Here is a 17,782-nt window from a genome sequence, read left to right on the forward strand (position 1 = left end):
CTTATTATAAAACGGCTCATATAAATTTAAGAGCCCCCAAGTGACTTGGGTAAAAGAATTTTATGTATAATGAATGTATGTACCAAAGTACTTATATCATATATGTGTTCACCCTAACTTTATACACGTCTTAACCGACCGTCGGCTTCTTCCTCTTCGGTCAAGGGCCAAAGAGTGTTATGTACTCCACCTGTCGAGAATATCGACGGTGTTTCCGATAACCAGGCAATCAGGCCATAAGGCTGTAACAGACAAAGCACGCTCAGGGAACTTATGATATATTACTGACGAAGTGTAAGAAGCATCTTCGAAGAAAATAGTACCCCCACCGATACCTTTCTTCGGTGCTCATTATTACTATGAGACTTGTGCAATAGATTTTTTGTACTCATTAGTTCCGTTGTGTGCCGATCATAATTGAAAACAATAAGAGCGCTAGCTTTTGGCTTCACCCGGTCTAAGGTCCGGCTCAGATGACCCGATCGTGACAATCGCAGAGGTGCTCCCTTTACTCCCTAGCCGAACAATCGGGAATGTAGGGGTAAACATAGGAGCGAGGCAACCCAGCTTGCAAATCGCTTAAGTCAATATGGTGCATATTGTGGCGTAATACACGAACAAGGAACGAAGCCGTACAAGTATAATCATATGCAAGAGGGAAAGCTCCATGAAGGAAGCCCCCAAGTAAACGAGGTATTTGAATATGCGAGTCACAAACAAAGTTATGACAAGGAACTTTGTCCCAAACAACTTTGTGCCGAAAAGTATAATGCTTGGTCGAACCGAACAAAATTTAAAACTGAAAGTTTTTGAGCATGAAAGCGACTTAGCTGGTTAATGTGCTCGATGTTGATGACGCATGCCGAGATTGTGGCGGGACGAGATCCCAGCCCCCAAGCCAGTCCCGAGATGTCCGAGTAGAGAACTCGGCTTGATGAAGTGGTGACACAGCATAGTCGATGGGCGAGGTGAAAACCCAGCCCGACCATGGCGACGGAGCAGGCCGATAGTGTGATGCCGAAGCCCCCAGCGTGTGTTAATGAAGTGATGACGAAGCCCCCGGTCAGCCGAGGTGACGTGGTACATCGGTACGCCGCGGTGACAGCGCTGCCCGGATTATCTACCTGTGCACAGAAAATAGTGCAAGCCGGAGATAATAGGAATAATAAAAAAAATTGTTGCATAATCAATAATTTATGCAAAGTGAGTAATAAAAGAAATATGGCCTGTGCGCCGAACACTCGATGAGGTAGAGCTCTCTCGGCGATGCCGAAGTCCCCGAGGCAACCGAACACGTCGGTATGGCAACACGACCAACAAGGTGATCGCGCGAGCCGATTTACGCCAATTAGGACGACGGCATCGGCTTGCCGAAGAGACCACGTGACACAGTCAAAGTCGATCACCTACACACATAAAATAGTGCGGTCCAAAAAGGATAATTGCTTTTTGCAAAAATAATTTACTGAAAGAGATGTGGCCTGGCGCCGAAGTCATGTCGATGCAGGGCATCAGCATGACGCGGTGAAGGTGTGGCCAAGCCCGAATTCGCAGGCCGGTCTGAGTTCCAGATGCGGCATGCGTCGAACTGTATATGGAAACTGACCAAACCGTTATGCCACCGTTGTTAATGCGGCCACCATTTGATAGACCTGTGTATAGATGATGAAACAAACCGGAGTAATAATTCCTTGGGAAAAATAAACCTAGGCAAGAAAAAAACTAGGATTAATAACACCTGATTTGTCTGTTGTAGCAATCTGAAGAAAAGTTACTCCCAGACATGGGACTCGATCCGAACACCCATTGCCTGATGGGTGATGAAGCGGTGGCATGGCGATGCTGGCAAAGGTTGGCTCGCCGAGGAAAAGCCCGTGGTCCAGCTAATGTGATGAAGCTGGTCGGCTGGTGACGCCGAAGTCTCCGAAGTAAGTTGTTGAAGAGATGGTGAAGCCCTCGGTCTAGCCGAGGAGACGGAGCAGGTCGGTAAGGAGACGTTGCAGCTGCCATGTTAGTCGAGGTGTTGAAGCAGTTCGGCGTGATGGACATCGGCTTGAAGAAGCAACAGTGCAGCCATGCCGACGCAGGTCGTAACTTGTGACGCGGTCAATGCCAGTTTGATGAAGTGACCATACGGCGATGCCTGTGTTCCCACTCCATGTATTCCATGGGGCGGCGATGTTGGTGATGATTTATCCTTGGTGATGCTGAACTCCTGTTCGGCTCACCGAGATGATGATCTGAAGAAGTTGAGCTCGGCTCAACAAAGTGACGACGTGTCTAGTGCAGGTCGGTAGCCATGGAGTAATATTGCCGGACTGGTTTGATACCAGCATGATGGTGGAGATCATGTTTAAAAGATTTTAAAGTTAGTGGGATGTGTTCGGGAACAAAACACAATATCCCATACAAAATTTCCTTCAAAAAGGATGTCCGAAATCTCGTTCATAAAAAAGACGAACTCGGGTCGGATTCGTTTTCGCGTAGAAAACAGATCTGAAAAGTGATGCACTAATCGGAAGGTTCCCGAAGTTTGGACGGTCGGATTGAGCTGAAATTTGGAGGGGTGGTAGATATGGGAATTCCGCAGTAGATGAATGGTTGGATCTTCCAAAGGACCTCCGAGCTGGGCTCTAGAGACTACGCCCTAAACTCGTCCAGATTCCTGTCCAGATTTGACAGGGCTCCGATATATCGTAGATTGTCGGTGATTCCTCCATCGGAACTCGATGAAATTTTGCATGGCTGTTGTAGACGTAATTCCGTACTATTCCATTGAAGCAATCGTCAAACCGACGCTCGAGGAGGTGGTGACGGCGAATACAAGTTCGCTGTCCATAAAAACAGCACGGCCGCGCGAGGGCAATGTTGACATTGAGCCCTCGAGCTCCATGGTCTATGATCATGATAGAGATCGGAGTTGATGTTGAAGAAGGCCCCGTCCGAACATGACGATCGGAGATGGAGCACGGTCCTCGGTCGAGCCAAGGTGACCAGTCGAGCCGGTGACGGAGATGCCGACGTCGCATTTGACCTGCGGGCGAGCCATTGATCCTTTTGCCGATCACACAGCGGAAATCTCAATGAAAGCACCAATGTCGGTGTCAAAACCGGCGGATCTCGGGTAGGGGGTCCCGAACTGTGCGTATAGGATCGATGGTAACAGGAGGCAGGGGACACGATGTTTACCCAGGTTCGGGCCCTCTTGATGGAGGTAATACCCTACGTCCTGCTTGATTGATATTGATGATATGAGTATTACAAGAGTTGATCTACCACGAGATCATAGAGGCTAAAACCCTAAAAGCTAGCCTATGGTATGATTGTTGTATATCTTCTATCGACTAGCCTGACCTCGATTTATATAATGCACCAGAGGCCTAGGATAACAAGAGTCCTAGCCGAATACGCCGGTGGGGGAGGAGTCCTTATCTTGACCACCAAGTCTTGTGGAATCTTCCTTGTATGTGGCAGCTGTCTGAACTGGCCCATGAGTATACGGTCATGGGGGTCCTTGGCCCAATCTAACTGACCGGGAGACAACGTGGTGAGTACCCCCTAGTCCAGGACACCGCCAGTGAGCATCAAGTATTAGTGGATGCATGCGTCACACTAATTAGACTTGAGTCACGTGACACATGTTACTAGGATGCCTTGGGTGACAGCCCCGATGCTTGTTGGTGTGAAAAACAGGCAAAACAGACAAAGGAAAACAAAGAAACTAGCCTAAAACCGAGCCTCAAAAGGGAAGAATTGGTGAAACCTGCTTAAATCCTGCCTTGTAACAGCCGGATCGAGGATTTCTGAGATGGTAGTAGCTTGTTTAACTAGCAAAGGCAGGATGGTTGGCACCCTTGTTAGTGTTTTTTGGGGCACAAGTGAAGTTTTATTTGTATTTAATACCTTGGTTTTTCACTAAGGGGAAAGCTTACTGCTTGCCGCAACTCCTGCACTTTTGCGAGCCAAACTAGTTGCTAGGCTATAACCTAGTAATTATCAAGCAACAACTGATACGTCTCTAACATATCTATAATTTTTGATTGTTCCATGCTATTATATTATCTGTTTTGGATGTTTTATATGCATTTATATGCTATTTTATATTATTTTTGGGACTAACTTATTAACCTCGTGCCTGGTGCCAGTTTATGTTTTTCCTTGTTTTTGACTTTTATAGAAAAGGAATACCAAACGGAGTCCAAATGGAATAAAAATTTACGGTGATTTTTCTTGGACCAGAAGAAACCCACAAGACTCGGAGAGGAGGCCAGAAGACCTACGAGGCGGCCACAAGCCGTGGGGGCGTGCCCCTAGGGCTTGTGGGCCCCTCGTAGCCCTTCCAACCCTAATCTTCGCACTATAAATCCTCAAATATTCCCCCTATGCCAGAGGGCACACAAAAAATACTTTTCCGCCGCCGCAAGCTTCTATTCCCGTGAGATCCCATCTTGGGGCCTTTTCCGGCACTCCGCCGGAGGGGGATTCGATCACGGAGGGCCTCTACACCAACCTTGCTGCCCTTCCGATGAAGCGTGAGTAGTTTACCATAGACCTACGGGTCCATAGCTAGTAGCTAGATGTCTTCTTCTCTCTCTTTGATCTTCAATACAATGTTCTCCTCGATGTTCTTGGAGATCTATTCGATGTAATCTTCTTTGCGGTGCGTTTGTTGAGATCCGATGAATTATGGATTTATGATCAGATTATCTATGCATATTATTTGAGTCTTCTCTGAACTCTTTTATGCATGATTAGATAGCTTTTTATTTCTTTCCGATCTATTGATTTGGTTTGGCCAACTAGATTGGTTTTCTTGCAATGGGAGAGGTGCTTTGTGATGGGATCAATCTTGCAGTGTCCTCACCCAGTGACAGAAGGGGCAGCGAGGCACGTATTGTATTGTTGCCATTAAGGATAAAAAGATGGGGTTTATATAATATTTCTTGAGTTTATCCCTCTACATCATGCCATCTTGCTTAAGGCGTTACTCTGTTCTTATGAACTTAATACTCTAGATGCAGGCAGGAGTCGGTCGATGTGTGGAGTAATAGTAGTAGATGCAGATAGGAGTCGGTCTACTTGTCACGGACGTGATGCCTATATTCATGATCATTGCCTTAGATATCTTCATAATTATGCGTTTCCTATCAATTGCTCAACAGTCATTTGTTTACCCACCGTATGCTTTATTCAAGAGAGAAGCCTCTAGTGAAACATATGGCCCCAAGTCTATTTTCCATCATATATTTTCATATCTATAAACCAAAAAAACCAAAAATACCTTGCTGCAATTTATTTATATTTACTTTATTTTGTATTTTATTTATCTTTTATACCTATCTCTATTAGATCTCACTCTTGTTCGTGACCGTGAAGGGATTGACAACCCCTTTTTCGCATTGTGTGCAAGTGTTTGTTAGTTTGTGCAGGTGCATATACTGGAGACTTGCTTGTATTTCCTACTGGATTGATACCTTGGTTCTTAACCGAGGGAAATACTTATCTCTACTTTGCTGCATCACCCTTTCCTCTTCAAGAGAAAAATTAACGCAAGCTCAAGAAGTAGCAACAACATGCACGACAAAGACTGTATCAAAGATATAGCCCTTATATAGTTTAATATAATGCAGATGGTTTTGGAGTATTTAGTCTGCCCTTGCCGCTCCTATTTTCATCAACTTGACAATAGTTCTAAGGTATGTGATCAGATTACATTCAGTTTGCCGTTATCTTCTTATATGGGCATCCTAGATGTTGTTGTTTATCATTGTTTATAACGAATAGGTATGCCCATGGTTTGAAAGGGCTTTATTGTTTCAATATGCGCCAAGTTATTTGTGGGTTACCGAAGCTTATCTTGTTCCCCAATGGATCTAGATATTAAATATTCTAAACTTCCTTTTTGTCAGCAGAGAAGTGAACAAAGAAAAGAAGACTTGTTCCTAAATAGTAGTGGCATTTACTATGTAGATGATTCTGACAACTTCCCAAACAAGTCACCATTATCAATCACTGGGTAGGTTATTGAAGATATGGCTAGAGACCGCGCGGAGCACAAATGACACGCTCAAGAAGATGCAACAAAGCAACATGATGAATGCCCCTGTGTTTTGTCATTGGAATCTTTGCTCGAATTTCTCGACCATTCAATCTAGTTTGTTGTTATAGTACAATGATTTTGTATTTTTGTTGCGGTGCAATCATCGTTGATTTTATAAAGACGGGAGCTTTCTGTTAAGCTAATTCAATTTGCCATGAACCACGAGAAGTTTTTGCTTTCTTGTCTCTTTTTTCGCGGATTCCTTTCCAGATTGGATTGGGTCCTTATGTCTCGCTAGCCTGGAAAGGGATTCTAACATGGCCGGCACATGTGTCTTGCGGGAGGAGGAGGAGGAAGAGGAAGATCGGAGATAGAAGCTGCACGTGTGTGCCATTGACCGACTATCGTTGGATCTGAACGAGCTAGTAGAAGCGGAAGTCGACAACTCTAAGAAAATGTGAATTGTCATGGCACAGTGGTGCCACTGAGGGCACCATCATTAGCAACTTTAAAGTAATAGTGAGTTGCACGTGCTTTGCATGTAAGTTGTGGTATATCATTACAACACAATGTTGACAAACTGTTAACACTTACATATTACATAGAGAAAAGTATACTTTTCGTCCCTCAACTCTTCGTTGAGTCTTTTTTTCGTCCCCCAACTCTAATACTGGACAAAGTGCATCCCAAACTTACGAAATGAGACAAAATCTGTCCCTTCTCTCGGCGGACCCGGTCTGGGTGCAGACTAGGCGCGGTTTTGACCAGTCCACGACAACGTGGCAATATGACCCCACAAAATAGGCGGCCCACTCCCTCTCTCTCTCTCACGCGCATTCTCCCCACTCCCCCTCTCTCATGCGGCGACGACGGGCAAGGATAGCAGGCGGCAGATGCACCAGAGGCTCGTCGGTGGTAGCTGAGGTTAGGGATCCGATGCAGCTGCGTACCTAGTGCGTACTTCTCACAAATCCCCCTCATTTTGTCTCTACCGTGCAGCTATCCGATGCGGCGGCGCACCATGGACGCGATGCACACGCAACCCATGCGTTCTGATGATGAGGCAGCATGTCCCCCACCCCTCCCGTGCGCCGAGGACGACCAATGATTCTGAATTTTGACAGCCTAGTTGACATCTAATCTACATCAAGTACCACCAGTGGAGTTGGGGAAATTGTGAACTTTCCAGGTCAATGCGCCTGCCTCCGAGCACCTCTATCTTGCTGAAGGAAATATGCCCTAGAGGCAATAATAAAGTTGTTATTTTATATTTCCTTATATCATGATAAATGTTTATTATTCATGCTAGAATTTATTAACTGGAAACTTGATACATGTGTGGATACATAGACAAAAAACTATGTCCCTAGTAAGCCTCTACTAGACTAGCTCGTTGATCAAAGATGGTTAAGTTTCCTAACCATAGACATGTGTTGTCATTTGATTAACGGGATCACATCATTAGAGAATGATGTGATGGACAAGACCCATCCGTTAGTTTACCATAATGATCGTTAAGTTTTGTTGCTATTGCTTTCTTCATGACTTATACATATTCCTTTGACTATGAGATTATGCAACTCCCGGATACCGGAGGAATACCTTGTGTGCTATCAAATGTCACAACGTAACTAGGTGATTATAAAGATGCTCTATAGGTATCTCCGAAGGTGTTTGTTGGGTTAGCATATATCGAGATTAGGATTTGTCACTCCGAGTATCGGAGAGGTATCTTTGGGCCCTCTCGGTAATGCACATCATAATAAGCCTTGCAAGCAATGCGACTAATGAGTTAGTTGCGGGATGATGCATTATGGAACGAGTAAAGAGACTTGCTGATAGCAAGATTGAACTAGGTATGGAGATACCAACGATCGAATCTCGGGAAAGTAACATACCGATGACAAAGGGAATGACGTATGATGTCATTACTGTTTGACCGATAAAGATCTTCGCAGAATATGTGGGAACCAATATGAACATCTAGGTTCCGCTATTGGTTATTGACCGGAGAGGTGTCTCGGTCATGTCTACATAGTTCTTGAACCCGTAGGGTCCGCACGCTTAACGTTCGATGACGATTTGTATTATATGAGTTATGTGATTTGGTGTCTGAATGTTGTTCGGAGTCCCAGATGAGATCACTGACATGACGAGGAGTCTCGAAATGGTCGGGATGTAAAGATTGATATATTGGATGATAGTATTCGGACACCGGAAGTGTTCCAGAATGTATCGGGTACATATCGGAGTACCGGGAGGGGGGGGTTATCGAAACCCCCCGGGGGAAGATATGGGCCATAGGAGGGAGGCACACCAGCCCACAAAGGGGTGGCGCGCCGCCCACAGGGAAGGAGGCCGAATAGGACTAGGAGAGGGGGAGGTGCCCCCCTTTCCTTCTCCCCCCCTCTCTCCCCTTCCCCCCCTCCGGTAAAAGGAAAGGGCGGGGACCGAATCCAACTAGGAGCCCAAGTAGGATTCCTCCTACTTGGGTGCGCCTAGGGCTGGCATCCTCCCCCTCCCTCCTTTATATACATGGGGGAGGGGCGCCTACGACACACATCAATTGTTCCAAGCCGTGTGCGGCGCCCCCTCCATAATTTACGCCTCCGTTCATATTCATGTAGTTCTTAGGCGAAGCCTTGCACGGATCACTTCACCATCACCGTCACCATGCTGTTGTGTTGACGGAGCTCTCCCTCGACACTTTGCTGGATCAAGAGTTCGAGGGACGTCATCGAGCTGAACGTGTGCAGAACTCGGAGGTGTCGTACATTCGGTGCTTGATCGGTCGGAATGTGAAGAAGTTCAACTATATCAACCGCGTTAACAAATGCTTCCGCTTTCGGTCTACAAGGGTACGTGGACACACTCTTCCCCTCTCGTTGATATGCATCTCCTAGATAGATCTTGCGTGAGCGTAGGAATTTTTTTGAAATTGCATGCTACGTTCCCCAACAGTGGCATCCGAGCCAGGTCTATGCGTAAATGATATGCACGAGTAGAACACAAAGGGTTGTGGGCGGTGATAGTCATACTGCTGACCACCAATGTCTTATTTTGATTCGACGGTATTGTTGGATGAAGCGGCCTAGAGCAACCTTACATGACCACGTTCATGAGACCGGTTCCACCGATAGATGATAACCCACAAGTATAGGGGATCGCAACAGTTTTCGAGGGTAGAGTATTCAACCCAAATTTATTGATTCGACACAAGGGGAGCCAAAGAATATTCTCAAGTATTAAAAGTTGAGTTGTCAATTCAATCGCACCTGAAAGACTTAATATCTGCAGCAAAGTATTTAGTAGCAAAGTAATATGGAAGTAACGGTAGCAGTGGCAAAAGTAATAGTATTGGTTTCGTAGTGATTGTAACAGTAGCAATGGTAAAGTAACTAAGCAAAGATCAATATGTGAAAAGCTCGTAGGCATTTGATCAGTGATGGATAATTATGTCGGATGCGATTCCTCATGCAATAGTTATAACATAGGGTGACACAGAACTAGCTCGAGTTCATCAATGTAATGTAGGCATGTATTCTGAATATAGTCATACGTGCTTATGGAAAAGAACTTGCATGACATCTTTTGTCCTACCCTCCCGTGGCATCGGGGTCCTATTGGAAACTAAGGGATATTAAGGCCTCCTTTTAATAGAGTACCGGAACAAAGCATTAACACTTAGTGAATACATGAACTCCTCGAACTATAGTCATCACCGGCAGGGACGGAGCCAGAAAATTGAGATGGGGGGGGGCAAGAACCAAAAGCTTCAAAATCATAGGATATATTTGCCGTAAAAGAATCATAGGATATATGAAAAGATAACATAGTCAGTAATAGGATTTAGGACATCTAGATAGTAAATATATCTCTGTTGTTCAATAGTAAGAATAAATTACATTTCTATCAATTTGAATTCTGCTTTACGAGCACCCGTATCGAAGATATCAATTATTTCTTCAGAGCTAAACTTGGCTACAAGTTCCTTCTCAATGTAAACTAGCTGCAATGACAAATAAGATCATCTCCCATTTTGCTTGGAAGCCGCGTCTTGACTAGTTTCATTGCAGAAAAGGCTCGCCCTGCTATTGCAGTTGACACCGGAAGAGTTATCACCAATCGTAACAACCTCTCAACCATTGGATAGTCAGAAGACTTGCCAGTCTTAACTATCCCTTTTGTTAGATCAGCAAGTGATTTGCAGTTCTTGATCTCTAGATGGTTGAATGTATCAAGCTGGAAATGTGGTAGCTCACACTCCAACCGATCTCTCTCTTGACTAGAAAAATCTGCATGATAGAATTTCTCCACTAGTCTGCATATCTTTGACTTGCTGAAGGCATCATGCCTCGGGTTCAATGGTGAACAAATATCTAGAAGCTCAGTAACTTGAGAACTAAATTGATCATTCAACTCTATCACTTGTTGATCTATTGCAACATTAAACACATCTACTTTGTAATGATGGATAAATGTGGTGTTGTCATGTTTATTTCGAGATTTTGTCACATCAACATACCTAAAATTAATATATATTAAAAAATAAGAATTGGTTGCATGATCTAAACATTGATGAGAAGTATGTAAGTGGCTAAATCTCTACATTGTAATTTATATAATCATAAAGAGATAGGAAAAGATACATACTTTTGATCCATGTCCGGGATGTCAATCTCATGTTTCACAGAAAAGGATTTCACATCTTCAAAAAGGTTGTCCCATCCATCTTCTCTTAGTTCACCAAGCAACACCTTTGTGTTATAAACACAATCTAATGCATTTGCAATGTCCAAAGATTTATGTTGAAGTTTGAGATAGAAGACATCCGTGATTTTCATGATTCTTTCCATTAAGTGTAGAATGAACACAAAATCAAATGTTAGTAGGATTTTCAACGCACCTCCGGCATCACCTCTTGAGTTCCTTGTAGCTCAACGATCAGCTGCTACACTTCTTAGCACTGTAACAGTTGTGGCAAACATCTTTAACAAACTTTTGATAGATTTGTAGTGGGAACTCCATCTCGTGTCTCCGGCCCTTTGTAAAGAACCTATTTGATTGGCCCCTCTTCCTGTGTCAAGCTCTCCCAATTCAATCTCACTAGCAATTTCAGCAGCCTGATTTTCTAACAGCTCATCATTGCGTTTGGGAGATGCACTAACTGTATTTACAATGAAATTTGCATGCTGAAAAAAATTATGGACCTCATGTACCTCCCTTGAGGCAGCAACAAGAGCCAATTGGAGTTGATGTGCAAGACAATGGATATAGTATGCATAAGGCACTCTTTGAGAATTAGAGCTTTCAGCCCATTCCACTGCCCCCTCATGTTGCTTGCCCCGTCATATCCCTGGCCTCTAATATCTTGCACATTCAACCCATTATCAACTAGGACGACAATAATTGTGTTCTTGAGAGTCAAAGCACTAGTGTCTCTAACATGAATAAGATCAAGAAAATGTTCTCTTATCACCCCTTCTATGTTTGCAAATTGAAGAATTACTGCCATCTGCTCTTTTTTAGACTCATATCTACATTCATCAACCAAGATAGAAAATTTTCTATTACCAAGTTCTTCTTTAATTGAGGTTTTCACTTTTCCAGCAAATATGCTAGCAATTTCCTTTTGAATAGTTGCTGAGGTGTACTTTGCATTTTTTTGGAGCATTATGTACAACTTCATGTACATCCTTGTTGTAATAAGCTAAAAGCTTAATCATTTCCTTGAAATTACCTTGGTTCTTGGAATCCTCAGACTCATCATTTCCTCTGAAGGGACATGCTTGAAACATTAGCCACCTGATGCAATCAACATAGAATAATTATTAGATGTCCAGTATAAGGAAATTCTTAATGTTCGAAATTAAATACTTCTTGCTTACCTCGTGGCATCAATGGAAGTCTTTAGCCTTAGTCTTGCATTAAGAACCCGCTTCTTAGTTTGCTTTTTCATCACCTCATCAACATGATTAATTCTGTTTCTCAAGTTTTCATAACACCGAGCTGCAAAATTGTGAGCCGAGCTGGGAGTAGTGCCCATATGCTTGAGAAAAGCACATTATTTCCATTGTTAACTTTCTTCCACTTATCAAATCCGCTCACTGTGAACGTATCTGAACCACACTTCCCAATTGGCTTCTTTGAGAAGAGAAAACAAGGCAAACAATAGGCACAATTTTTTAGAGGTGAATACTCCAACCACCAATGATTCGTGAACCAATCACTTTGAAATCGCCTACGGCCAGCCCCTGTCCCAGTAAATTCATACTCATGTGGCTTTAAGATTGGTTGATAAGCCCCTTTAGATATATAAAAACGCCTAGCAGCATCATGCTCATCGGGAGGAAGTTGCCAAATTTGAAGATGTCGCCCGGGCTCTGGTACGTCTCCAACATATCTATAATTTTTGATTGTTCCATGCTATATTATATTCTGTTTTGGACACTATTGGGCTTTATTATACACTTTTATATTATTTTTGGGACTAACCTATTAACCGGGGGCCCAGCCCAGAATTGCTGTTTTTTTTGCCTATTTTAGGGTTTCGCAGAAAAAGAATATCAAATGGAGTCCAAACGAAATGAAACCTTCGGGAACGTGATTTTCAGAACGAACATGATCCAGAGGACGTGGACCCTACGTCAAGCAATCAACGATGAGGGCACGAGGTAGAGGGGCGCGCCTACCCCCCCCAGGCGTGCCCTCCACCCTCGTGGGCCCCCTGTTGCTCCACCGACGTACTCCTTCCTCCTATATATACCTACGTACCCCATACTACCAGATACGGAGCCAAAACCCTAATTCCACCGCCGTAACTTTCTGTATCCATGAGATCTCATCTTGGGGCCTTTTTTGGAGCTCCGCCGGAGGGGGCATCGATCACGGAGGGCTTCTACATCAACACCATAGCCCCTCCGATGAAGTGTGAGTAGTTTACCTCAGACCTACGGGTCCATAGTTATTAGCTAGATGGCTTCTTCTCTCTTTTTGGATCTCAATACAAAGTTCTCCCCCTCTCTTGTGGAGATCTATTCGATGTAATCTTCTTTTGCGGTGTGTTCGTTGAGACCGATGAATTGTGGGTTTATGATCAAGTTTATCTATGAACAATATTTGAATCTTCTCTGAATTCTTTTATGTATGATTGGTTATCTTTGCAAGTCTCTTTGAATTATCAGTTTGGTTTGGCCTACTAGATTGATCTTTCTTGCAATGGGAGAAGTGCTTAGCTTTGGGTTCAATCTTGCGGTGTCCTTTCCCAATGACAGTAGGGGCAGCAAGGCACATATTGTATTGTTGCCATCGAGGATAACAAGATGGGGTTTATATCATATTTCATGAGTTTATCCCTCTACATCATGTCATCTTGCTTAAAGCATTACTCTGTTCTCTTGAACTTAATACTGTAGATGCATGCTGGATAGCGATCGATGTGTGGAGTAATAGTAGTAGATGCAGGCAGGAGTCGGTCTACTTGTCTTGGACGTGATGCATATATACATGATCATACCTAGATATTCTCATAACTATGCTCAATTCTGTCAATTGCTCAACAGTAATTTGTTTACCCACCGTGAATACTTATGCTCTTGAGAGAAGCCACTAGTGAAACCTATGGCCCCCGGGTCTATTTTCCATCATATTAATCTTCCAATACTTAGTTATATTTATTGCCTTTTATTTTACTTTGCATCTTTAACATATACCAAAAATATTATCTTATCATATCTATCAGATCTCACTCTCGTAAGTGACCGTGTAGGGATTGACAACCCCTTATCGCGTTGGTTGCGAGGATTTATTTGTTTGTGTAGGTGCGAGGGACTCGTGCGTGGCCTCCTACTGGATTGATACCTTGGTTCTCAAAAACTGAGGGAAATACTTACGCTACTTTGCTGCATCACCCTTTCCTCTTCAAGGGAAAACCAACACAAGTGCTCAAGAGGTAGCAAGAAGGATTTCTGGCGCCGTTGCCGGGGAGGTCTACGCAAAAGTCAACACACCAAGTACCCATCACAAACCCTTATCTCCCGCATTACATTATTTGCCATTTGCCTCTCGTTTTCCTCTCCCCCACTTCACCCTTGCCGTTTTATTCGCCCTCTCTTTTCCGTTTGCCTCTTTTTGCCCGTTTCTTGTTTGCTTGTGTGTTGGATTGCTTGATTGTCATGATGGCTCAAGATAATACTAAATTATGTGACTTTACCAATACCAACAACAATGATTTCCTTAGCACTCCGATTGCTCCTCTTACCGATACTGAATCTTGTGAAATCAATATTGCTTTATTGAATCTTGTCATGAAAGATCAATTCGCCGTCCTTCCTAGTGAAGATGTCGCTACCCATCTAAATAGCTTCATTGATTTATGTGATATGCAAAAGAAGAAAGATGTGGATAATGATATTGTTAAATTGAAGCTATTCCCCTTTTCGCTTAGAGATCGTGCTAAAGCTTGGTTTTCGTCTTTGCCTAAAAATAGTATTGATTCGTGGAATAAGTGCAAAGATGCTTTTATCTCTAAGTATTTTCCTCCCGCTAAGATCATCTCTCTTAGAAATGATATTATGAATTTTAAGCAACTTGATCATGAACATGTTGCACAAGCTTGGGAGAGGATGTAATTAATGATACGTAATTGCCCTGCACATGGTTTGAATTTGTGGATCATTATACAAATTTTTTATGCCAGATTGAATTTTGCTTCTAGAAATCTTTTAGATTCGGCCGCGGGAGGCACTTTTATGGAAATTACTTTAGGAGAAGCTACTAAACTCCTAGATAATATTATGGTTAATTATTCTCAATGGCACACTGAAAGATCTACTAATAAAAAAGTGCATGCGATAGAAGAAATTAATGTTTTGAGTGGAAAGATGGATGAACTTATGAAATTATTTGCTAATAAAAGTGTTTCTTCTGATCCCAATGATATGCCTTTGTCTACCTTGATTGAGAATAATAATGAATCTATGGATGTGAATTTTGTTGGTAGGAATAATTTTGGTAACAACGCGTATAGAGGAAACTTCAATCCTAGGCCGTATCCTAGTAATTCCTCTAATAATTATGGTAATTCCTACAACAATTCTTATGGAAATTATAATAAGATGCCCCCTGATTTTGAAACTAATATTAAAGAATTTATTACTTCGCAAAAGAATTCCAATGCTTTGATTAAAGAAAAATTGCTTAAGATTGATGAGTTGGCTAGGAACGTTGATAGAATTTCTCTTGATGTTGATTCTTTGAAACTTAGATCTATTCCACCTAAGCATGATATCAACGAGTCTCTCAAAGCCATGAGAATTTCCATTGATGAGTGCAAAGAAAGAACCGGTAGGATGCGTGCTAAGAAAGATTGCTTTTATAAAAGCGTGTTCTTCTAGTTTCCATGAAAATAAAGATGAAGATCTAAAAGTTATTGATGTGTCCCCTATTAAATCTTTGTTTTGCAATATGAATCTCGATAATGATGGGACTGAATATGATCCACCTTTACCTAGACGGCGTTCCAAAAATTCGGAGTCTTTAGATCTTGATGCTAAAATTGTTAAAAGTGGGATTGAAGAAGTCAAAACTTTAAATATTAATGAACCCACTATTTTGGATTTCAAGGAATTTAATTATGATAATTGCTCTTTGGTAGATTGTATTTCCTTGTTGAAATCCGTGCTAAATTCTCCTCATGCTTATAGTCAGAATAAAGCTTTTACTAAACATATCGTTGATGCTTTGATGCAATCTTATGAAGAAAAACTTGAGTTGGAAGTTTCTATCCCTAGAAAACTTTATGATGAGTGGGAACCTACTATTAAAATTAAAATTAAAGATCATGAATGCTATGCTTTGTGTGATTTGGGTGCTAGTGTTTCCACGATTCCAAAGACTTTGTGTGATTTGCTAGGTTTCCGTGATTTTGATGATTGCTCTTTAAACTTGCACCTTGTGTCGGGTGGTAGGTGCGACATATGCCAACGGGTGGCTTATCATTGTGGGAGCCAGTAAGACGTCGCCGGTGCCTGGAAACGGGATGAGGCGAAGACATGCACGCCGGCGAATCTTACCCAGCTTCGGGGCTCTCCGTGGAGATAACACTCCTACTGCTGCTCTGCGGGGTCTCCGCAAGATCACTAGATGGACAAGTAGCTACACAATGCTCCTTGAGCTGTTCGGTGGGAGGAGGAAGAAGGGCACGACTAGCTTGCTTCTTCTCCTTGTGTGGTGTCTAAAACTAGCTGGGGGTCCAACCCTTTGCATGGGTGCCCCGGGGGGTTTATATAGGCCTACCCCCAGGGGTACAATGGTAATCCGACTGGGCGCGGGGCCCAGCCATCTGTGACTGCGCTCGCCGGCTTCTGCGCCGGCTGCTGGGGCCCGCCGACTGGTGGGTCCCGCCTGCTGCCGGCCCCTTGGTCGACAGGCAGGCCCCACTGTCCAGGACCTGGTCGGTGGCTGGTTACTGTTGCCCCATCTTGGTGACGTGGGCTTCGTCGAGGTAGGCGTGGCTACAGTGCCGCCGCCCAGCGGGCGATCGCTGTAGCCTCACCGCGTCTTGTCTCCTTAATGGGGCGTCTCCTTCGAGGGAGGCGGCAAGCCGGCTGCGGGGAACCGGCTCTGTCTTGGGCCGACTGGGGGAGGCGTGGCCGCCTTCGGGTGTCTCTCTGCCCGAAGGGGCCCACCGCCCGTGGGCCGTACTGGCAGCCCATCGTGGATGGCATCAGGGTCAGCATGGCAACAGTGTTGCGCCGGACAGGTCATGGTCACCCGTACGGCGCACTGTACTGGTCGTGCTCCGGGATTTGGGGGTGGCAGGCTTTACTTTAGCCGCGCCCTGTCACATCGCCGTTAGGTGGATGCAAACTTTGAGGGTACGGTCTCGACCGCTTTGTGGGAGCCGGCTTCTTGGAGTCGGCCTTCTCGCGGCCGGCTTCTCGAAGCCGGCCCTCCCGTGGCTTCTTTTGCAAGGGCTAAAGTCGGGCCGCCTTCCGATAGCCGGCCTGGGTGACAGCCAGCAAGGGGAAGGCGGCCCCATGTCTTGGATTCTTGAGAGCCGGACGGGCTCGTAATTTTTTCAGAAGGGCCAGGGGAAGCCGGCTAGGCTACCCATGGCTATTTACTCCGACAGTAGTCCCCGAAGCTGATCGAGCTTCGAGGCGGACAAAGGGACGAGAAGCTTGGTCAGCTTCCTACCCTGAAGAGCCGGCTTTGCTGGTGTATGCCGATTTCGGGGAGCCCCGTGTCTCGCAGGCGGGAAAGTGGTCGACCCGCATGCTGACCGCGGGCCCTCCCGCGGGCCACGTGGTAGTGAGACCCTGCCAGCGCACGCGCGCGACGGGATGCCGCCGCAGGCCCGGGCCCGCCACTCCTAGGCCTCGGCCCGAACGCTGATCTTCTGCGGCCCAGGTAGACCGTTCGCCTTCCCCTGGCGATTTTATTTCGCCGTTAGGGCGCAATAAACGCGGGACGTGGGGGAGTGGGCACGATCGATCCCCACGTTTCCCCACGCCGCGCCTCCTCGGCTCCGCCACGCGAGCCTATAAGTAGGGGGAGGAGGGGGAGAGACAGAGGTTCGCACGCTCTCTCTCGCTCCGCCCCTTCTCGTCCTCCTTTCTTCCTCTCGTTGCCGCCGCAGCCTCCCGTCTCAGCGCCGCCGCGCCACCACATCGTCTTGCTCCCATGGCGCTGTCGAGCTCGTGGGACGGCTCCAACGTCCATGAGGACCATGTTGAGTTC

This window comes from Triticum urartu, chromosome 5 (assembly GCF_003073215.2).
Source record: "Triticum urartu cultivar G1812 chromosome 5, Tu2.1, whole genome shotgun sequence".
Taxonomy (NCBI): domain Eukaryota; kingdom Viridiplantae; phylum Streptophyta; class Magnoliopsida; order Poales; family Poaceae; genus Triticum; species Triticum urartu.